This window comes from Pagrus pagrus (genome assembly GCF_965226575.1).
Source record: "Pagrus pagrus genome assembly, chromosome: 22".
NCBI lineage: Eukaryota > Metazoa > Chordata > Actinopteri > Spariformes > Sparidae > Pagrus > Pagrus pagrus.
In genome coordinates, this window is record NC_140204.1 from 21072840 (window position 1) to 21096571 (window position 23732).

Genomic DNA, 23732 nt, shown 5'->3' on the forward strand with positions numbered 1-23732 from the left:
AGGAATGATGTTGATGGGTTAATGAATCCAATTCACGCACACTCTCATTGAGATGCCACTCATTTATTGATGAATCAACTCTTCTGTTGATATTGTGGTTACTACAATAAAGAAATAAACAGAAATGTGCATATTAATCATATGCAATATTAATAATAAACATAAACAGACTGGCATAAATTACACAATGCAATAATAAGGCTATGTAATGATAAACAGTAAAAAGATGAATTAATGAGAAGATTTGAGTGTTTATAACTTTAAGGGACTTTAAGATACTGTCAACAAAAAGCAGCCTCTTAGCTCAGAAAGGCCCACATCCACCTCACTGGCATAGTGTGCACAGAGGGCGAGACAAATAAATGCGTGATGATCCCTTAATGGACGCACAGGCACGCTCACTACACTGTCGTGACATAACTAATAAACACCTGAAACCACAGCGATACACCATTAATCAACATAACAATATTATCAGGGATCATATACATCAATTGGAACACTTCTCACCGTGCAGCAGAGGTCTCTGATTGGTTCAGCGCGTCCTGACATTAACTGTTCATGTGCGCTCCATGCGCGTTCGCATGACCATGCAAAAGGTAACATGCTCTAGGACTCTGCATGTGAACTGTGAATGGGCTGATGAGGGATGATATGTTAGAAATTGGCAATGATGGGCTAACTTTCTGAACATGTGTGCTTTATGCTAACGTTAGCTGCTACAGGAGTGCGTTGGGAACTTTGGCTGCACTTTCTCTGCCGTTCTTGTGCAACTAGCTCGCTAACAGCTTTAGCAAAACATCACCTCGCCCTGTGGAAGACTCCGGTCCAGGGGTGGAGCTTCGGGAGGGGCTGCGGGCCCGGGTGAGGGCAGGTACCTGGGGGAGTCGGGGGAGCCGGGCTCCTCCCCCGGCTCCAGACTTGGGAGGGCGGGCCTGTCCCACGGCTTGGGCCCGGACGAGCTCAGATCATGCAAACAGTTTTTTTCTAAACACCACTATCAAGAAAGCTGGACGTATGTGGGCTTATATAGGTTGCCCCAGTCAGGATTAGTCATGGTTGCTAAAAACTTTACAAGACCGACTTTAGTGATGTAGTAGGTGTAAAATATTGAATAAAATGTCGTGCTGTTTGACTGGCTTTATTTTCACTCTCACATTTCACTTTATGACGTGCAAATTTACAAGTGGATCGCCGATATTGTCTCCAAGTGTATTGTATTGTAACTGTTACACCAAGCTGCCCGGCGGCTTAGTGAGCACTACAGTCGGGACATCGGCCCCAGCTTCCCTGGCCAGTTGCTTTGTTTTAGATCCTCTTTCAGGGACCAGATACCAAAGCAAAAGTCTGTTGCGGATCTGGCAAAAATGCTCCTTGTCAACCACCCAGCAGTAACTTCTACATTCAGTAAGGTTTGCACCGCCCTCCTTTTATTTTTGACTCTTCCCGTCACCGTTGCAACCTCTGAGCGCTCATTCTCCAAGTTAAAACTCATTAAAAACCACTTGAGGAGCACACCGGGACAGGAGAGACTGAGTGGACTTGCCATGTTGTCCATAGAGAATGAGAGAGCAAAGAAAATGGACATACAGAGCATCGTGGACGAGTTCGCGGAGCGCAAGGCTCGTCGTATGCACTTCAAATAGTGGTGAGTAGGCCTATAGTACTTCATATTGAAATTGTGTTTGTACATGAACATGTGTGCCAGTTTTACTTACTTTATAGCTATTGCTATAGGCTAGTAGCCTACTGTGCTCTCATTAGTTGAAATAATTAAAGTCGGTGTCAAAATGATGTGGTCGCTATCCGTGGTGCTGAACTGCTTTGAATTTGTGTTGTTTTATTATTAGGGGCCATGTAGCCTGTTTTTGTTGTTCTCTTGGTTTGTTATACTTCATGTCTGTTGGATGGACTTCAAAATGACATAGTTGCTCTCCGTGGTGCTGAAGCTTGTAAGCCCCGCTGTTGCGGGAATGTGTATGTTGTAAAATGATGTTATGATGAGCTTTAGAATTTGGGTTTAAAAGGCCCGGTCATGTGCCCGTCCCCGGCCCGGCTATGATTTGTTCCGCTAGTGCTCCAGTCATAGGCAGTGATGCAGAGTGCAAAGGTCAGAGTGCGAGCAGACAGACAGGTACATATGTAGACAGACAGGTAGCCTGTCCAATCATTTCATACGGGTCAAATAGAACCATTGGACGGGCTTATTAGAGTCCTGCAGCAGCCACAGATACTGGATTTATTTTCTGTTATTTGTCAAAGCGTTTGATTTATTGATTGCTGTCGGGATGTTCACAGATTTTCTATAAATGTAACAAAAACTGCTTCTAGAATAACTGAGCGACCCGAGTTTGAACAGAGAGAATTCAGAATCCTGTCAAACTGACAGAATGGCAGGATTCAGAGGAAAAATGACCAATGACAAATGTCCAGAGAGAGTCAGAGAAAACTTCTTCAAGCAAAGGTCCAGAAGATCATCATCTGTAACCTGCGTTATAGCAACAATATGTAGAAATGTGTATTTTGTGCGATTTGCCAACACAACTGTGTAAATACAAATTCCAGGTTTCTGTAACAGTTTGTCAGATGTAATGAAACGTTACGTTTTAACTACAAACAAAACACTCAGGCCTTTTTTGCCGTGTGGCACTCAAAGTTTGAACAAGTGCTTCACACAACACAGCTCTGCGTCTGTCTGCAGACTTTTATTTAGTGAAGCTGTCTCTGACCACTAAAAGCCAGTCTGAGACTCTGTCTTTAGTCTTTTGTCTCTCGCTCGTCCACTGTCTCTGTCTCTGCTCTTAATTTCCTGTCAGCGTCCTCTTCTGTCTCTTCACCTTTGTCATGATGTCCATGGAGGCTGCTGAGCCCGGTTCTGTTGCCCGTTCCGGCCCCGGACCTAAAACCCTCCTCCTCCTGGCGGTCTGAAGCTGCTGTGACAGCGGTGTAAACACCAACACTCCCCGGCGGTGCTCCGAGCAGAGTCAGCTAGCAGAGCTAAGTCGTAGCTAACATTAGCATCAGGTGGAGGCAGAGCAGCCGGAGGACATCAGAGGGAAAACCAGAAAACATTTTCTCCATAAATTATGATCCAGTTGGACTAAAGTCACTGATATGGTGCTGTGTGTGATGTGCTGCTGTAAAGAGTTACACACTGTGATGCTACCCGCTCACCACAGTTACATCATGCAGAGACAAGTGATAGGAGGGCGGAGTGGCTGAGACAGAGACACCATTCACTCTGTTACAAATCACAGGAACATTACAATGATTTTGTAACCCACTCCTTCTGCACCCACTGCCTCCCTCTACACCCCCTGGGATTCTGCGCTGTGTTTCTGATGTGTGCTATCAAAGCAGGTTCTGGATTGTGGTTCTGACCTGATAGAACTTTATTGGCTCACAATAACAACTCTTGTCTGTGCTGCTGAACACCACAGTGGCTCCTGGCTCCAGAACCTGACAGGGTAGTGCAAAGTCAGCTTTAAATGGAAAAATACATTCAAGTACAAACAAAAACAAAAACTCTGAAAACAATTCAAATATTTTAAAATAAAGATTTCTGTGAATGTAAATTGAACTCTAGCATGCTAACCAGCTAGCTCTCATATTATTTCAGCTGGGACATGTTGACATGTATGTGAAGGCAGGTTTGCTCCTGATAAGTCAACAAAATAAACTCACAAAATGTGCAGATAGAAAATATTTTGACACCTTTTTTCCTCACAAACAGAAAAACACAACTGTACACCTTCTGAATTCAAGTTTCTGTCACACTGATGTTCTTAGTGGAGAGTAGAGGAGCCAGATGCAGACACGGGACACACAGAAAGTTACAATCAACACAAATTAACTTCACGAGGAACAAAACAAGGCAGAAGAGTCGAGGTCTCAGGCAGATCGTCTGGAGGCTGGTGAGGAGGGGAAAGAGACCTCAGGTGGGCTGCCTCGAGGCAGGACACATGTGGAGCTGTAGACCTCAGGACAATGGACAGAGCAGGTCTGGAGGGTGAAGGCCTGGACGCTGGCCACACAGATGGAGCCACACTGGAGGCTGGGCTGGAAAACAACCAGACTGGTGGAGCCGCTCTGCAGGACGACCCTGAAGGCCCGTGGTGCTGGTGGAGCAGCTCTAGAGGACTGGTGCGACCGGTGGTAAAGGAGGGATCTCTACAGGGGCGGCCGGCCAATAGAGGTCGAGAGAGCGTTGCCCTGCTTGAGCCACAAAAAAAGAAAATAATAAATGTATTTTATTATCATCATCTTCAGTATTATAATTTTCTTCATGAATGATTAAACTCTGCAAGCTTTTACAACAGTGTGTCCTGTTTCTGAACACCTTATCAAACCAGTTGCAGCAGCAAGCCATGTCTGTCCCTTTAGGGAGATTTCAGCCTGGTTGAAAATCGTCCAGACGCTCTGATCAACTTCCATTCTGAAGCTTTTAGGCTCAGCAATGCACCTCTATGGCTTCCTGGAGGCTTCACTAACATGTTTTCCAGGATGGTCCTCTTTCCAACCTGGAATGTTTTTCTTCTGACTTTGTTGATTTCATTTGCTTCATCAGCTCTTATTGTGGAAACAACATGGCCACTACACAGAAGATGTGATGAATTTTATTGCTGAGATGGTTTCAACAACACGTTGTCAGAGGTTTCAACTAAAATATTGCTCTTTGGTTGGAGGCTCATGTCTCTGATTATTCTGACACCACGGTCAAGTCAACATGGCTAACGTTACCACAACTCAGAGGAGGAAATCCATCATGTTGTTCAGAGAAATACGGCTCAGTCGTCATAGTTATCAGGATGAACTGGCAATTAAACAATTACAACACTGCATTTATATCTCCTCAAGAGTCTGAATACACCTTCTGGTGCTACTTGGACACGTCATCAGTGAAGGACCCAGGGTCAGGGTGTTTCGGGTCTTTAATCTTCATACACCCTCGCCCGGGCGACCCAGCCAGGGGTGATCAGTCCCTGGCTTCTGTCCAAGTGGCATGTTGCTCCACGGATTCCCCCTACGGATCTGCAGCCATCTCCAGGCCCTCTCTGCGGCCTCAAGGATGTTCCTGATGGCACTCTTGGATTGCAGTCCTTTCACTCCCAGAAGTTTGAGAGTTTGCGGAAGTGAGTAGCCAGCGAAGCCTCGGCACCCGACCTCTACTGGCTGGCAGTGGGTTTTCCAACCGTTGTACCGGCACTCTGCGTGAGCTCTGCGTACTTGGCCCTCTTCCGCTTGTTGGCCTCTTCAATCCGGTCTTCCCAGGAGACAGTCAGTTCCAGGATGACCACTTGCTTGGAGGACTCTGATGTTAGTACCATGTCTGGGCAGAGAGCAGTGGTTGTGATGTTCTCTGGGAACTTGAGCTGTCTTCCGAGGTTGACTTGAAGCTGCCAATCACGAGCGGTAGAGAGGAGCCCCCCTGTAGAGCTAGGCTGGTGATGTTGTGCCTTTTGCCCCGCTCTAATGAAGGTGATTGACTGTTTCGGGGCTGCCTGTGTCCTGCTGTGCTGGATCGCCCTTGCAGATGGAGTCCGCCAAAGCTCTTAGCACTTGGTCGTGGCACCAGCGGCACGCCCCTCCCCTAGCGCTTTCGAGCAACTGCTTAGGATGTGCTCCAAGGTGCCCCTCTTCTGACACAGCTTTCACTCGGGAGTGTCTACTAGGCCCCAGGTGTGCAGGTTGGCCGGGCTTGGTAGGACGTCATAAACTGATTGGACAAGAAACTTGATGGTTCTGCTTTCCAGAGCTCTGCCCAGGTGATCTTGTGAGGACCTGCATGCTCCCACCTGTTCCATGCTCCTTGTTTGGACATGCTGACCATCTTGCTGTAGCGTTCTTCCTTCACCTCTGCTCATATCTCGTCCTGGATCAGTTGGCGCTTCTCCTTTCCACAGGCTAGATCGTAACGTGGCTTGGGGAAGCAACCGAGACCTGCTCGTCCCATTGCCACAGAGCCCACCAGCATTTTATGCCTCAGTCGCGCTTCGGCTTTAGTGACGGCTTCTTGCGCCTGCCACTTCCTCCCAGTCTTCACAAGGATTCCTGCTGACGTGACTTTGGCGTCTGTGGAGTCCCTGTACATCAACACCTCTCTGGAGCGGGTGACTTTAAACTCCTCTGTTAGGCCACTGAAAGGGAGGTGCAGCTTGGTGGAATGGCCGTAAAGGGCGATGCTGCTCAAGGACCGAGGGAGCCCAAGCCATCTCCTGGGGATTGGCTGATGGACTTCTCCAGAGCCTCTACCGTTGTTATTGGTACTTCGTAGACTAACAGGGGCCAGAGTATTCTTGGCAGGAGTCCATCCTGGTAGATCCAGGCTTTGAATTATCCTGGGAGGCCAGATTTGTCGATTGCTGTGAGCCAGGTGGTCAGGTCGCTCTTAGTTTGTTGTATGGCGGCTGAGTCCTTCAGGGAGCTGTCAAAGATCTTGCCCAGGCTCTTGATCGGTTTTTCGGTCATTGATGGGATTCTGGTCTCTCCAAGTGCAAAGCAGGACTGGTCACACGCTTTACCCTTTTTCAGGACCAGAGACCTGGACTTGGCGGGTTTGAAGCTCATCCTTGCCCTGAGCCGTTGAAGGAGCCCCTGAAGGAGCCACCTGCACCCTGGAACAGACGCTGACATCCGTTCCAACAGTTGAACTGTAAATAGTTTTATTAATTGCACATTATCAGGCCGAGCGCCACTGTCCTTCATTTGGCTCTAAGATGTAGTTATCTTTACATCTAAAGGTGTCTGGAGGGTGAACTCATGAATGGTGACCCATCTGTTGATGATCACTGTGTAATGTTCATCCAAACTGTACAAATAGTTCACTGCAACATGACAATATCAGCTGCCTTCATTTACCTAAGTCACCTCAGACATCATCACAACAGTTGCCCCCCTGAGAGGTTTGTCAGGAGCTGCCACTGGAGCTGGTGGAGCTGTCAGAGTCAGGAAAACAAGAGGTTACAGAACCACAGCCACAGGAGACTGATTCAGCACAGGAACTGGAGACAGCTGCAGCTCAGCTCAGACAGGTTGCTGCAGAACAGGAACAGAGGACTGCTGCAAGGCAGAGCAGGAGGCCGGCAGCTGGAGGTCTGGACGGGTATCAGGAGAGACTGCTGGTCCGGCTCTGGAGCAAGTCTGCTGACCCGCTGACAAGGAAGCGGGAACAGGTGTCGACTGGGCTGCCACCTGAGGACCAGGAACTGGTGGACCTGCTGGTGGAGCTAGATAAAATGTCAAAAATCAACAAAGTCAATGAATGAAGTTCATCCTCTGGGGACCAAGAATGTCTGTAGAAAATGTCATGTCAGTCCATCCATCCATCCTTTGGTCCAGGTCCAATCCATGTGGACTAAAGTAGTGGAGCGACAGACATTAGCATCCATAGAGCAACACTGCTAGTGTGTCTAAAAAGACAATAAAAGAAGAGACAGTCATGTTGATATGAACATTAGAGAAACACATCATGGAGCTGAAATATGATCCTGTTTTCATCATTTGGACTCGTTCACCTCAGCCGACACATTCAACAGCACACAGGTTTTTGTATTACTCTGTCTCGCTGTGGGAGGAGGTACATACTACTACCTGATCTTTGGCTCTGGAACTAAACTGGTTGTATCAGGTAAGAATAAAGCTTCATTTTCCTTCAGTTGTTTTATTGAACAAGTTGAAAATGTGTTTTTAATGAGTTTCTGCTGCTTCAGGCTTTACACGTTAGTTTGTTCATAAATAGTAGAGAATTCTTGCAGCCATGCAGCTATTGTTACATAAAAAGGTTCATAACTCCTGAAAGGATGTTTAAATCTCACTGCACAACTGAAGTTCTTCTTTATTTCTGCAGGAGATCAAACTGATTCATATAGAAAAAGTTTGATATTGACAATGTTACAAATATACAGTATTTGATCCTCTCAGTAATTCAGCACCATCTCTTGTTTTTATAAAACAACATCATATATGATATTAAACATCATTTAATATGTGTCAGGAAATGTATCTGAAAAACATAACTTTAAATATGTTGTATAGGATAATTAATACGTCTTAGATTAATAAATTATTAAATGGTCAAACTGACCTCATGACAATTGTATTTGATATGATGGTACATATGTCTTTTAGTGTGAGATATATTTATACATGAAGACAAACAGACACTGAATATGATATTATAATAAATATTTTTTATACTCATTATACTAAAATATAGCAAAGATTTTATTTAAAAAAATGACATAATGTGATATACAATGGCACATGAAAATGCGATTTTTTACACTGACTGACTTTTAAATAATTTATATATAATAATAAATATATTAATTAATAATTTCATGTGTAATATAAATGAAAAAAAGAATAATGTCAAATCTAATTTCAAATACTTAAAAGTAAATGTATTAACAGCGCGTGATGGTAAATATTGTGTATGACATACTGTTTTCAATAAAACATATTATATTATATTATATTATATTATATTGTCACATTTAATTTAATCATATGTGAAGTTCCTGGAAAGGATCAATACATTCTTACCTTTCTTCATATTATATTACAAAGCAGTCATTATTCATATTTGACATATCTGAACATATCATTGTAATTGTGTATAAATGTAAAAGTACTGAAAAAACATTATGATGTTATTGATGTACTGACTTGTTTTTCTTTAGCGGCTGGACTAAAGTACACAGTGGTAAATCTGTCATATGTTAGACATGTTGTAATAACTTTAAAAAGTATTTTTTGTGAAGGTAAATATATATTTTATTGTAAAATATACATTAACATAATATTTAAAGAAGCTTTGAATTTTGCAAAAGAACATTTTCATAATTATATCATATTTTATATCATTAAACCAACAAAGTTTTACCTTCTTTTATATTAAATTGCATATTTTTTCACATTAGTCATGTGAAAACATGTATTTGTAATTGTGTATTAAGTGTAAATATTTATGAAAAACATGAAATTCAAGAAGCATTTTTTAAAAACATTTATAACATGAGGTGGATTATGTAAACATTAAAATGGCAGCGCGTACTAAACTTGAGGGTAAATATGTCCTTTATTATAATATGTCTTTTATCATGATACACATGAAGATTTTCCATTGTATGAAAATATGATGTTATATTATTATTAGTAATAGTAATAATAATGATGAATGTGCACATTGAAAGAAAGAAGTGCTGAACACATCATGTTGTTTGTCCCCATATAACATATGATGACATGACATGATGAGTGTGTTTGATGTGCAGGTGAATCCAGTCTATGTGTTGGACTTTGTGCTGTATTGATGAGTAGTTTAGTGATCAGAGTCCATGTAGTTTCCAGGATCACACTGAATGCAGTGCAGTGCTGTAAGCTGCTGTTGACTGTGTCAATGTGTGTCTGTGCTGCTTGTTGCTGCTGTCAAACTTCAGGTGAGCAGGTAGTGAAGCCCGTGGTGAGCGTGTACCCAGCAGCATCCAGAGCCCACCTGGAGGGGAACAGCTCCCTGCTGTGTGTGGCCTCGGCCATGGTTCCTCCTCTGGTCCGGTTCTCCTGGAACAGACGAAAGGAGAATGAGGAGGAGTGGCTCCCTGCTGAGGGAGAGCAGCTGGAGCTCAGAGAGTCGGGACGCACCGCCGCCATCTTCCTCATTGATCAGGACTCTTTCTACACATATAAATACCGCTGCTCCGTCCAGCACGAGGGGGGCACAGTGGAGGCCCAAAGAGAACAAGGTAATGAAGGCTTGGTGACTGTGTTCAGCAGTGATTCAGCTTCATGTGGAGACGCTGTCAAAGAGAGCAGAGGAGCAGAGGACTGACATTTCTTTTGGACTCTTTTCTGTTTCAGAGGTTCCACCACGAGCTCTGGGGCCGTCTCAGGACCAGGTCAGGCTTCTCTGTGTGCTCTACACAGTGCTGATAGTGAAGAGTCTGGTGTACTGCTGTGGACTCTCTCTGCTGATGATCCTCTGAAACAAGGGACCGTCCACCAACTGCACACATGCTGACTGCCTGTTTTCTGCTCGCCTTTTCTTTTGACTTGTATAATAACAGAAAATGAAGCTGAATCATTATCTGTCTGCTAGATATTGGATCGTTTTAGTATTTTTCTCTCCTTGTCTTTCTTTTTAATACATTATGCAGAGTGTGGCAGCTTTGTTAAATTCTTTCAGTGTATCATTCTCAATAAAGTGAAAAATCACAGTGTGTTTTAGAAACAGCCTTGTTTTTATGGATTTCAGTTTGGCTTCAGAGCAACAGCCAGAAACAGAATCAACTTCATGGGCCATGTATGTTGACACCTACAAGTCATTTGACTCTGGTTGTGAGTAGCTCTCAATATACTTTCACACAGCAGCAAGAACAAATGTACAGGAAGATGTGAATATAAGCATACAGCTAAACAAGGACAACAAAGCTAAAGAAAGAGAAGCAAACAGAAACATATAGCTATTATATACAAGTCAGTAGGTGAGGCTGTGCCACCAGGTTCAGTGCTAAGCCCCTTTTATAATTGTGTCAGTGTGGATGTAAAACTCTACGCTGATGACACTGTTGTTTACACACATGAACAAACAGCAGAGCGAGCTGCTTTGAAGCTACAGCTGCTATAAAATGATCACACAGTAGCTTCATCAGTCCATTTTCCAAGTTGGGGTCAGGCTGCGGAAACTGTCAGTAAACTGCCACCTTTACAGAATCAATCAAACAGTATCAACAGATCTGCTTTTATTTCAGCTTCTCAGCTCCCAGGTTTGTCTCCCAGGTGAATAAGACAGGTGAAAGCTGAGACAGTGAGTACTGAGCGCTGAAATCAAACTGAAGGTCCTGGAATTATTCTTTAAACAGAGTCCGTGGTTGTAACTGTCATTGTGTTGTTCATGTGAACAAGTGCAGCTAACTGTGAGAAGGCTGCAGAGCAGAAACCCACACAGCCCGTCTGCTGCAGGAAGGAAGTGCTGGTTGGCTCTCAACAGTTTTTTATGAGTCCTAATAACCACTGAGAACAGATTCACATCTGCTGCTGTACACACTCATCAACTCCTCTCCCTCTCTGGTCTGGTTTGTCTTTTCTCTTGTTGTCTGGAAGCCGTTTTTCCACTGAGCCCTCCACCCACACAAAGTTGAACTGAGCCCAGAGACCAACAGTGACCCCCACCTGGAGCTCACGTCCTTGGACCTTATTTATGGTGATTTTAGCCATCAGAGGTTCACTTTACAGTTCACACTTGTTCACACACAGTGTTGATGAGAGCCAACAAGTCCTCATAGAAAACTGACAAAAGGCTTCTTTGTCAGCGGCCTCCAAAACAACACATCTGAGTGTTTTCTGATCTGACGCCTCAGCGGTTCATGTCTGGTGAGGATGTGTCTGTTACACTATCTGGTTGGAGGAGCTCGTTCATGCAAACACATTCTTGTTCATGTTCAGCAACTCAAAGAGCTTTTTGATCAAATAGTCCAAGAAGTGAGGAGCTCCAGGAGCTAGACTCAGGAACTAAATCAGGAGCTTTAGTCTGTTCCTGTCAGCATTTCACAGCACAAACAACTGTCAAATAAAGGCTTTAAGCAGCACCATGTGACAGTGTTTTTATGTGTCTCACTTTATTTCTGTTTCTATGTTTTTATGTGTTCATGAATAAATATGATATTAAGATCAAATATTTAGTTTGAATGACGAATAGTTTAACACATACACACAAATATAAAAATTTGAATTTACTTTCTGAGACAATAAATATATTTTATACTGAAATAAATGTTTTTCTTTATTGTTTATCAGGTCAAATGTGTTTACCAGCGTATAATAGGAACAACAATAATGCCAGTAATACTCCTCATTTACTGCTGTGTGTTTTGTATCCACTAGATGTCACTGTGGGTTTGTTGTCAGTAAAATAAGAGGTCGGAGCGTCATCGTGTCGTCATGGCGACCGTCATCAGCATCACCTGGATGTCCCTGCACTTCCTGCGAGCGACCACAGGGTGGTGGTGTTTCTCTGTGATGTTTAATGTCAGCACCAGCAGCAAACACAGAAATCCAGCATGTGATCAACTCCTTCCAGTGGTTCTGGTGCTCCTTCCAGGGAACAGCACCAGAACCACTGCTTCACATATGAGGAGCACAGCTGGACTTCAACTCTTCTGAAGCCTCTGCTGGCTTCGTCTTTACAAACTAACCCTCTGAACTTTATCTGACGTTCTGCTGGAGATCCCAAAGTTTACAAAGATACCAATTGTGTCAGGCTGGATTTTGGGGAAATGTGTGTAAAATGATGCAGCAGACATGTTGAAATGTTCCATTTGATGGAGTCTTGGCTTTGAATCTTTCACTCAGTGAAACATCATGTAGCTTTAATGAAGAGACTGAACAACAGGAGACACAATAAAGATGTGACACTGTGTGTGGAAAAGGTTTGATGTGTCATAGAAATGAAATGATTGCGTGAAATGACAGAAATGTAAGGGGACGTTTAAGGCTTCAAATCACAGTGGAGGAGTTTTGTGGATTTGTACTTTAGTCTTTTCATCACAGCTGTTCAACAACAGATAACAGTCTGTGCTACTAAATTCACCACCAACCTGAATGTGTTTGTGCTCACATCAATGTTTGTTTCTATTTCTATTACACGGCAGCTTCAGCCCAGCCGTCGATCGGCAGCGGCGGCCTTATCTGTGGGCCGCAGGGGCTGATGGGAGCTCTGAGGACCTGTTAGAAACCACGTGGCCCTCGTCTGATCTGGCAGCTCGTCCTCGTTTGGCCTCAGCTGCGTCAGAGCGCCACTTCTCCCCAGGTTCACCAGAGGAAACACCACTGCACAACATGCTTCTCCTCCCAGCTGCTGCTCTGTGCTGTCTGTGTTCAGGTGAGTGTTTCCAGCCAATCAGGAGCCAACAAAGTCCACCTGGAACAAACACTGTCACACTGACCTTCATCTATCTGTCTGCTTCTCTACAGCGCTGGTTGCCATGGCAGCACAGCTGATTCAGAAAGATTTAACATTGACCAGGAGAGTTGGTGGAGACGTCTCCTTCAGCTGTCGAGGAACTGACCAGTGTGACTACAGCTGGGTATACTGGTACCAGAAGAAAGTCACAGAAACATTCACAAGGATTCTACTTATGAAGTTGAGTGATTGTAGCATAGCTAGCACATACAATCATCCTCAGAAAGATGATTTCTCAGTTGTGAATAATCAGAATGGCTGTGAGTTGGAGATCCAGACAGTTAAACTCCTTCATTCAGCCACCTACTACTGCTCCTGTCAGAAGCTTGTTCCCCACAGCAGCCTGAACAAAAACCAACAGATGAACAGATGTCAAACAGTGTTTGTGACAGGAAGAGAGCAGTAAACCACAGCCCAGGTTCACATATTTCACCTCCATCTCAGCCACAGTCACAAACACACTGAACTGAGGGATTTATTTCATATTATATTTATTTACATTCTGATCAGATATTCCAGCAGGTTTATTGTTGTTTCACACAGTGAGGAAAAAGGACACAAACACAAACACAATGATAAAATAAAGAGGAAAAAAATTCAATGACAAACTCAAACATAATCCAGATGAATCAGTAAAACAACAAACATACTTCAGAATATTTCAATAAAATGATCTCAAACATAATCAAATGTTTACAGCCCAACGTCCTGCTGCTGAATAAAGTCCATCCGTCCCTCACAACACTAATGTCTCTGAATGAAAACACTTCCAGCAGCTTTCAGCAGATTTCACCACATCATTTCACTTTATTACATTTTAAAAGACAAATCTTGGACACATGTCAGCTCAGGACTTTGTCCTTCTAGCAGCGGCTTATTAGGACGCTCATCTTGTTGGACACATTTCCATCAGTTTCCTGTGGATGTTTCTGCTTCCCAGTGGATGAACCCTAACATTTACCACCTGCCTCACCACCTACCACCATCCAGCCCCTGTCACAGTTCTCTCCAATTTCTCCAGCACAGTTAACAACTCTCATGACCGGGATAAAAACCTTCACCTGCACCCTGGACCCCATCCCATCCAAACTCCTTAAGGACTGCCTCACTGTCATCTCCCCACTCATCACTGACATCATTAACACCTCCCTCAGCTCTGGGTCTGTTCTCCAAACCCTCAAACTGGCTGCCATCACACCCATCATTAAAAAATCTGGTCTCAACACTGACAATCCATGTAACTTTCACCCCATCTCCAATCTCCCCTTTCTATCAAAAATCCTGGAACGTGCTGTAGCCTCTCAACTCAGAACCCACCTCACCTCCAATAATCTCTTTGAATGCTTCCAATTTGGTTTCCAATCAAAACACAGCACAGAGACAGCCCTCCTCAAAATTACCAATGACCTCCTCCTCTCCTCAGACTCCGGACACCTCAACATCCTCATCCTCCTTGACCTCACAGCAGCCTTTGATACCATCAACCACTCCATCCTGCTCTCCCGACTGAAATCTTCAGCACACATCACTGGCACAGCACTCACCTGGATCCACTCCTACCTCACCAACCGTCACCAGTTCATCAGCGTTAACAACTGCACCTCCTCCACCGCTCCCCTGTCACAAGGTGTCCCCCAGGGATCAGTGCTTGGTCCCCTCCTCTTCATCCTCTACATGCTCCCCCTTGGCAAAATCATCCATCATTACTGACTTCAGTTTCACTGCTACACCGACGACATCCAACTGTACATCTCCACCAAAGCCATCACTAACACCACCCACTCCACACTCAGCAACTGTCTCACTGAAATTAATTTATTCCCTCACATCCTGAACCTTGGAGTCATTTTTGACAGCCAACTCAAGTTCGACCACCACATTAACCACATCACCAGGACCGCCTTCTTTCACCTCAAAAACATCACCCGTCTCCGCCCCTCACTCACCTCCTCTGCTGCCGAAACCCTGATCCATGCTTTTATAACATCCAGACTAGATTACTGCAACAGCATCCTATACGGCTCATCATCCAAAGTCCTCAATAAACAAATACATTCAGAACTCTGCTGCCCACCTGCTCACCCACACCCGCTCCCGAGAACACATCACCCGTCCTCCAAAAACTGCACTGGCTCCCCATCTCACACCGCATACAATTCAAAATCCTTCTGCTCGCCTACAAATCACTTAACAACCTGGCCCCACCTACCTCACAGACCTGCTCGAACACTACACCCCCTCCCGTGCCCTCCGATCCTCAGAGGGATATCTCCTTGCCCCACCCCCTCGGACCAAGCACCGAACTTGGGGGGACAGAGACTTCTCCGTTGCCGCCCCCACCCTCTGGAATTCACTCCCCAAACCCATCAGAGACTGTACAGACCCCCACACCTTCAAATCACTCCTAAAAACACACCTTTTTAAACTGGCTTTTAATCTGTGAATTAAATTATATGTCTAATTTTCTGTTCTTTTATCCTCTTCTCATTTTATGTCTTTCTTAACCTTCTACATTGTTTGTGTATCTTAATTGTGTGTTACTCCACATTGTCCTATATTTTAATTGTGTTGATATTTTTATGTAAGCGTCTTTGAGCACCTGTAAAAGCAGGTTATAAATAAATAATGTATTATTATTATTATTAACAATATGTAGAAATGTGTATTTTGTGCGATTTGCCAACACAACTGTGTAAATACAAATTCCAGGTTTCTGTAATGATTTGTCAGATGTAATGAAACGTTACGTTTTAACTACAAACAAAACACTCAGGCCTTTTTTGCCGTGTGGCACTCAAAGTTTGAACAAGTGCTTCACACAACACAGCTCTGCGTCTGTCTGCAGACTTTTATTTAGTGAAGCTGTCTCTGACCACTAAAAGCCAGTCTGAGACTCTGTCTTTAGTCTTTTGTCTCTTGCTCGGTCACTGTCTCTGTCTCTGCTCTTAATTTCCTGTCAGCGTCCTCTTCTGTCTCTTCACCTTTGTCATGATGTCCATGGAGGCTGCTGAGCTCCGTTCTGTTGCCCGTTCCAGCCCCGGACCTAAAACCCTCCTCCTCCTGGCGGTCTGAAGCTGCTGTGACAGTGTTGTAAACACCAACACTCCCCGGCGGTGCTCCAGAGTCAGCTAGCAGAGCTAAGTCGTAGCTAACGTTAGCATCAGGTGGAGGCAGAGCAGCCAGAGGACATCAGAGGGAAAACCAGAAAACATTTCCTCCATAAAATATGATCCAGTTGGACTAAAGTCACTGATATGGTGCTGTGATGTGCTGCTGTAAAGAGTTACACACTGTGATGCTACCCGCTCACCACAGTAACATAATGCAGAGACAAGTGATAGGAGGGCGGAGTGGCTGAGACCTGCTCTAAGATGTAGTTACCTTTACATCTAAAGGTGTCTTGAGGGTGAACTCATGAATGGTGACCCATCTGTTGAACAGTTGCCCCCCTGAGAGGTTTGTCAGGAGCTGCCACTGGAGCTGGTGGAGCTGTCAGAGTCAGGAAAACAAGAGGTTACAGAACCACAGCCACAGGAGACTGATTCAGCACAGGAACTGGAGACAGCTGCAGCTCAGCTCAGACAGGTTGCTGCAGAACAGGAACAGAGGACTGCTGCAAGGCAGAGCAGGAGGCCGGCAGCTGGAGGTCTGGACGGGTATCAGGAAAGACCGCTGGTCCCGCTCTGGAGCGAGTCTGCTGACCCGCCGCCAAGGAAGCGGGAACAGGTGTTGACTGGGCCACCAACTGAGGACCAGGAACTGGTGGACCTGCTGGTGGAGCTAGATAAAAAGTCAGAATCAACAAAGTCAATGAATGAAGTTCATCCTCTGGGGACCAAGAATGTCTGTAGAAAATGTCATGTCAGTCCATCCATCCATCCTTTGGTCCAGGTCCAATCCATGTGGACTAAAGTAGTGGAGCGACAGACATTAGCATCCATAGAGCAACACTGCTAGTGTGTCTAAAGAGACAATAAAAGAAGAGACAGTCATGTTGATATGAACATTAGAGAAACACATCATGGAGCTGAAATATGATCCTGCTTCATCATTTGGACTTGTTCACCTCAGCCGACACGTTCAACAGCACACAGGTTTTTGTATTACTCTGTCTCGCTGTGGGAGGAGGTGGATACTACTACATCTTTCTCTCTGGAACTAAACTGTTTGTATCAGGTAAGAATAAAGCTTCATTTTCCTTCAGTTGTTTTATTGAGCAAGTTGAAAATGTGTTTTTCACGAGTTTCTGCTGCTTCAGGCTTTACACGTTAGTTTGTTCATAATTAGTAGAGAATTCTTGCAGCCATGCAGCTATTGTTACATAAAAAGGTTCATAACTCCTGAAAAGATGTTTAAATCTCACTGCACAACTGAAGTTCTTCTTTATTTCTGCAGGAGATCAAACTGATTCATATAGAAAAAGTTTGATATTGACAATGTTACAAATATACAGTATTTGATCCTCTCAGTAATTCAGCACCACCTCTTGTTTTTATAAAACAACATCATATATGATATTAAACATCATTTAATATATGTCAGGAAATGTATCTGAAAAACATATAACTTTAAATATGTTGTATAGGATAATTAATAAGTCTTTATTAAATGGTCAAACTGACCTCATGACAATTGTATTTGATATGATTGTACATATGTCTTTTAGTGTGAGATATATTTATACATGAAGACAAACAGACACTGAATATGATATTACAATCAATATAATGAATACTCATTTTACTAAAATATAATATAAATATATATTTAAAAAATATATATGGTATGATATACAATGGCAGATGAAAATACATATTTTTCTATGGTGATTGACTTTTAAATAATTGATATATAAAAATAACTATATTAATTAATAATTTCATGTATTTAAACAAAAAATATAATAACAAACCTAAATTCAAATACTTAAAAGTAAATGTATTAGCAGCGCATGATGGTAAATATTGTGCATGACATACTGTTTTCAATAAGACATATTATATTATATTATATTATATTACATTATATTATATTATATTATATTATATTATCTCATTTAATTTAATCATGTGTGAAGTTCCTGTAAAGGATCAATACATTCTTACCTTTCTTCATATTATATTACAAAGCAGTTGTTATTCATATTTGACATATCTGAACATATCATTGTAATTGTGTATAAATGTAAAAATACTGAAAAAGCATTATGATATTATTGATGTACTGATTTGATTTTCTTTAGCGGCTGGACTAAAGTACACAGTGGTAAATCTGTCATATGTTAGACATTTTGTAAAAACCTTTTAGTATTTTAGTATTTTATGTGAACATAAATATATATTTTATTGTAAAATATATATTAACATAATATTTAAAGAAGCTTTAGCAAATTTTGCAAAAGAACATTTTCATAATTATATCATATTTTATATCATTAAACCAACAAAGTTTTACCTTCTTCTATATTAAATCAAATCGTTTTTCACATTACTCATATGAAACATGTATTTGTAATTGTGTATTAAGTGTAAATATTTATGAAAAACATGAAATTCAAGATGCATTTTTTAAAAAACATTTATAATATGTGGTGGATAATGTAAACATTAAAATGGCAGCACGTACTAAACTTGAGGGTAAATATGTCCTTCATTATAATCTGTCTTTTATTATGATACACATGAAGATTTTCCATCGTATGAAAATATGATGTTATATTATTAGTAGTAATAGTCATAATAATGATGAATGTGCACATTGAAAGAAAGAAGTGCTGAACACATCATGTTGTTTGTCCCCATATAACATATGATGACATGACATGATGAGTGTGTTTGATGTGCAGGTGAATCCAGTCTATGTGTTGGACTTTGTGCTGTATTGAGGAGTAGTTTAGTGATCAGAGTCCATGTAGTTTCCAGGATCACTCTGAATGCAGTGCAGTGCTGTAATCTGCTGTTGACTGTGTCAATGTGTGTCTGTGCTGCTTGTTGCTGCTGTCAAACTTCAGGTGAGCAGGTAGTGAAGCCCGTGGTGAGCGTGTACCCAGCAGCATCCAGAGCCCACCTGGAGGGGAACAGCTCCCTGCTGTGTGTGGCCTCAGCCATGGTTCCTCCTCTGGTCCAGTTCTCCTGGAACAGATGAAAGGAGAATCAGATGGAGTGGCTCTCTGCTATGGGAGAACAGCTGGAGCTCAGAGAGTCAGGCTGCATCGCCACCATCTTGCCACTTGATCAGGACGCTCTCAACACGTATGAATACCGCTGCTCCGTCCAACACGAGGGGGGCACAGTGGAGGCCCAAACAGAACAAGGTAATGAGGGCTTGGTGACTGTGTTCAGCAGTGATTCAGCTTCATGTGGAGACGCTGTCAAAGAGAGCAGAGGAGCAGAGGACTGACATTTCTTTTTGCCTCCTCTTCTGTTTCAGAGGTTCCAGCTCAGGGCGGCTCTTGGCATAGGCCATATAGGCGGTCGCCTCGAGCACCACATGCTGGAGGGGTGCCAATAATTTGCGCCGCTCATTCACTCATGTTCTGCCTTGACAGAAAGAAAGAAAGAAAGAAAGAAAGAAAGTCATTTGACCTGGCCTGCACTTGGGGTGCCGTCTCACGTGAGCACTGACTACTGACTGTGCTGCACATTGAAAGTGGGGGATGGGTTACCGATGTGGATCTCAGGTCAGAGAGAGAGAGTGACAGGCCTGATAATAAAGCTATGTTAGCTGCTAAGGATGTTTATGAATCATCTGAATGTCAAGCCTGTTAACTTATCTGGTCAGCTGCTGCTGCTGTTTCCTGTTCCTCCTCCTACCTAGAATGTTTGACCACTATGGACAAATAATTACACATCTTGTTTGGCATGTGTAACTATTTAATTGAAGTGCGACCTCTTTTCCTTTCCCTAATGCATAATCACAAGTAGTAATGTGTTATGTTGACCCACTGGTACAAGTAGCAGTGTGCAGGCTGCAGCAGTTGTTTGTCCTTCTCTGTCTGCTGCAGCTACATGTTTTTGTTGTACAGTAATAATCAGGCTAATCGACTCTATAACTGTCCAGATGCCCTCAGGACATTGTTGCAGAAGCCTCCAGCAGCTGCTGGAGAAGGGCCTTCTGATCTGCCATCTACCCCACTCACTGAAGCATCAGAGAATTATAAAACATGTGGTCTCTGTAACACTGCTGTGTTATTATTATTTGTATTGTTGTTTTTATTATTACTGAATGTTACAGTTAAACCTTGTTACTAATTGAATACAGGTCTTAGTCAAATGAAATAAAGCTTATTTGTACAGTGCCTACTTTATATGAGGCAGAATGACACAACAGACTTAATGCAGTGGTGTAACAGTATGGATGTACTGTATGTTTGAATACAGCTGCAGGTCAGACACCAAGCAGCAGCACCACATCCAGCAAACCACCCACCTCCAGCGAAATGCAGCCTGAAGCAGGTGATTAAAGTTAATTATATGTTACTGTGGGCATTGTCTCCATTACGTAAAATCATTAAAAGATTCACAGAATGTAAGAAAATCTCTGTACGCAAGGGACAAGGCTGAAAACCAATACTGGAGGGCCATGATGTTCAGGCCTCAGATGGCACTGCATTAAAAACAGACATAATTCTGTAGTGGAAATCATAACGTCTCTGATCCATAGCTGTGTTGTCATTATTATTATTATTATTATTATTATTATTATCATTTTGATAAGTAATAATAATGATGATAATGTTTTTATTATTATTACTTTATTACTTTATATGAAGTAGAATGACACAACATACTTACTGCAGTGGTGTAACAGTATGGATGTACTGTATGTTTGAATACAGCTGCAAGTAAGACAACAAGCAGCAGCACCACCACATCCAGCAAACCACCTACCTCCAGCGAAATGCAGCCTGAAGCAGGTGAGTTCTTCAAGTACAAAGACCATCACTGACCATAGCACCATTCTGAAGAAATTTACTCTGTCTGTCTGTGTGTCTGTCAGTGTCCTTCCAGTCTCAGTGCAGGGTGAAGCTGCTCTGTGTGCTCTACACAGTGCTGATAGTGAAGAGTCTGGTGTACTGCTGTGGACTCTCTCGGCTGACGGTCCTCTGAAACAAGGGAACGTTTTCTGCTCGCCTTTTCTCACCATCAGATCTCATCAGTTTATCTCATTGATCACTTTCATCAGCAGTCACAAATGTCAATTTTCATGTTTTGTGGTTGGTTGTAAAATGTGTCTTTTTATGCACAGGTTAGATACAGTCATCCTACATATATAAATACATATATACACATATATTTGCAGTGACTGAGTATAAATTCTGTGGTATAGTGTTATTTTCATCCTCTAGTTTATTTCCACTTTGAATTGTGACTTGTATAATAATAGAAGATGAAGCTGAATCATTAGCTGTCTGCTAGATATTTGATTGTTTTAGTATTTTTCTCTCCTTGTCTTTCTTTTTAATACATTATGCAGAGTGTGGCAGCTTTGTTAAATTCGCTCAGTGTAACATTCTCAATAAAGTGAAAAATCACAGTGTATTTTAGAAACAGCCTTGTTTTTATGGATTTCAGTTTGGCTTCAGAGCAACAGTCAGAAAAAGAATCAACTTCATGGGCCATGTATGTTGACACCTACAAGTCATTTGACTCTGGTTGTATACAAGTCAGTAGGTGAGGCTGTGCCACCAGGTTCAGTGCTGAGCCCCTTTTATAATTGTGTCAGTGTGGATGTAAAGCTCTACGCTGATGACACTGTTGTTTACACACATGAACAAACAGCAGAGCGAGCTGCTTTGAAGCTACAACTGCTATAAAATGATCACACAGCAGCTTCATCAATCCGCCTCCAGTTTGAATGTTGGCTAAATGATGGTTGTGTTTATTTTTCATCAACCAATAAAATGACATTTAACTCTTCAGCAAGATGAAATGGATTGGTAGTTTCTGATTGTACATCAACTAAGATTTTTTATTTATGTAACACATTTCAAGACTGACTCACAAAATGCTTCACAAAGAAAAACAAAATGTATGAATCATAAAGCAAATATGACATCATTTACTCAATTTATAAACATTTATAAAAACAAAAAAAAGGATGAATGGTAAATTGTCTTTGTATTGATTTTGTTAAAAATATGCACACTATGATCCTCACATGTCTTAATATGTTGTGTTATGTTGGGGTTAAGTTGGGGGCCAGCTGCAGAAACTCAGTAGTAAGAATCAATAAAAAGTCTGATACAATCAATCATTATTGAATGATATTTAGCAATAATAATTAATAAGCAGGACATTGTTTGTAATCTAGCTAAACTTGGAGTAAAAGCTTCACCTGAACCTCCTGAGATGTATTTGATTTAAAATTGATCCTTGAAGCAGTTTTGCGTCTCGTCTCCACCAGCTGAGCAGCAAAAGCAGAACAACAGCGTCATCGTCAGCTTGTTATCAGTGTTTACACCAGAATCATTCAGCGTGTTTTGACGGCAGTCACACACCATCACACAACACATGAGTGAAGTTGTGTTTGTAAGTCAGAGGAAAACAGCCATTAAGCTTAAAAACAGGCGTGTTTGAACAGGTGTGAGTGAAGCACAGACAGCTGCACTGATACAAACTGAAGCTAGAAGGTGACTGACAGGAGATCAGTGGCTCAGTGGGGTTAACCAGGTGAACTGTTTGAAACTGACCACTGACTGAGACGGACACTCGACTCTGACGGCTCTGACAGCAGCTTTCTGATCAGCTGGAACCTCATTACGAGACCTGAGGTGAACCAACATGGACGCTCCACTTCTGCCTCATAAACACAAACAGATTTTTTTTTTTTTGAAACAACAAGATGACTTGTTCGTCTCTGCGGTTTGTGTTTCTGTCTGAGTGGTTTGTGTTCTGTCGCTCTGATCGATGAGAACAGATGAACGACATGTTTCTGTAAATGTTACAGCTGTGGAGTCGCTGCTTCAAATCCTCTCGTGGTCATTTAAACACTTTGAGGCCAAAAGTTTGAATTTGTCTGAAATTGTATTTTTTAGAGAAGAAATTTATGAGAGGATGGAAGATTTCAGAAACACCAACATTTAACAATTGTTTCTTTTCTTTAGCTGCAAAAACAATTTAATGAGAAAAGAAACAAGAAAGTCAAACAATTATTAATCATGATGTAAAGATCATGTATCATTATATATAATAATGATATATTACTACACATTATTATATATACATATATATATATATATATATATATATATATCAACAGTTTAATTCAATTGTGTTTTAGTGTTATTTAATAATTAACTATGAAACAAGTTAGATGTGAGAAAATGAACCTTTACACACACTGACAAATATACAGTATATGTGGACTTTGCTCCGTTCATCAAAACAAGCTGAAGGATATTTCACTGGATGTTTCTGTAGTTTTGCATATAAAGCACATGTTTTTATATGTTTGTTGTTGTATTCACTAAATATTTAAAAACTATGCCTTTTCTGTGTATAATTAATCTATTCTCAGTATTATTTATATGATTGTGTGTTTGTCTCCCAGGTGAATAAGACAGGTGAAAGCTGAGACAGTGAGTACTGAGCGCTGAAATCAAACTGGAGTCCCTGTAATTATTCTTTAACTGGAGTCCGTGGTTGTAACTGTCATTGTGTTGTTCATGTGAAAAAGTGCAGCTAACGGTGAGAAGGCTGCAGAGCAGAAACCCACACAGCCCATCTGCTGCAGGAAGGAAGTGCTGGTTGGCTCTCAACAGTTTTTGATGAGT

At 42.1% G+C, this 23732-nt stretch overlaps 1 long non-coding RNA gene across 1 annotated transcript; it reads left to right on the forward strand.

The window, feature by feature from the left end:
- Positions 1-20268: 20268 nt before the first annotated feature.
- LOC311252145 lies at positions 20269-21061 on the forward strand. Its single transcript, XR_014621496.1, has 3 exons — positions 20269-20412; positions 20796-20873; positions 20957-21061. It is a non-coding gene; the product is annotated as an uncharacterized lncRNA (long non-coding RNA).
- Positions 21062-23732: the final 2671 nt, after the last annotated feature.